The following is a 1171-nucleotide window of genomic DNA, read 5'->3' as shown; positions in this document are numbered from 1 at the left end:
AGAGCTAACCACTGAGCTGAGTGTGTTGCTGGAAAAGCACAGCAGGTCATGCAGCATCTGAGAAGCAGGAAAATCAATGTTTCTGGCCGGACCTCTTAATCAGGAAACTTCGGGCTCTGGCCTGAAACGTCGATCTTCCTGCTCCTCAGATGCTACCTGACCATCCTCAGATGCTACCTTTCCTGCAACATACTCTCAACTCTGATCTTCAGCATCTGCAGGCCTCACTTTGTCCTAACCACTGAGCCATCACGCCACCCCATGCATAGTGAGAAACATGTAGTTTCATGAGGCAACTCAACCCTGTACCAAGGCAAATGATGCCATAAAATTTGCTCTCTGCCACTTTTAACTTTAACTGGGAAAATCTTGATCAATATTCTTTTCTTAGATTCATGACAAGAAATTCTGAAATGCTACTTAAACACAGGGGTGGGTAAAGAAGACCTTGGTTCAAGAAATCATCAAAAAGTTTTGTATTTTCGTCACTGTTGTACGGTCATTAAGTGATGACATATGATTTCTGTGGAAATGAAGCCAGTTGACAATATAGAGTCATAGAGATGTACAGCACGGAAACTGACTCTTCGGTTCAACCCGCCCATGCCAACCAGATATTCTACATTAGTCTACTCCCATTTCACAGCATTTGGCCCATATCCCTCTAAACCCTTCCTATTCATAAACCCATCCATTTGCCTTTTAAATATTGCAATTGTATGAGGCTCCACCACTTTCTCTGGCAGCTCATTCCATACACGCACCAACCTCTGCATGAAAAAGCTGCCCCTCAGGTCTCTTTCCATACTCATCCTAAATCTATGCCCTCTACTTTTGAACTCTTCTATCCTGCCCTGTTTCTCTTGAAAAGGGATGTATAAACCCTCCTGGGATGTGGCCTCCTCTATATTGGGGAGACAGGCCGCCTACTTGCGGAACGTTTCAGAGAACACCTCTGGAACTCCCGGACCAACCAACCCAACCACCCCGTGGCTCAACACTTCAACTCCCCCTTCCACTCCACCAAGGACATGCAGATCCTTGGACTCCTCCATCACCAGACCATAGCTACACGACGGCTGGAGGAAGAGCGCCTCATTTTCTGCCTAGGAACCCTCCAACCATAAGGGATGAATGCAGATTTCTCCAGTTTCCTCATTTCCCCTCCCCC

The sequence above is a fragment of the Chiloscyllium plagiosum genome, chromosome 12 (assembly GCF_004010195.1).
Source record: "Chiloscyllium plagiosum isolate BGI_BamShark_2017 chromosome 12, ASM401019v2, whole genome shotgun sequence".
Taxonomy (NCBI): domain Eukaryota; kingdom Metazoa; phylum Chordata; class Chondrichthyes; order Orectolobiformes; family Hemiscylliidae; genus Chiloscyllium; species Chiloscyllium plagiosum.
The sequence above is the reverse complement of the archived record's forward strand: the minus strand, read 5'-3'. Positions refer to the sequence as shown.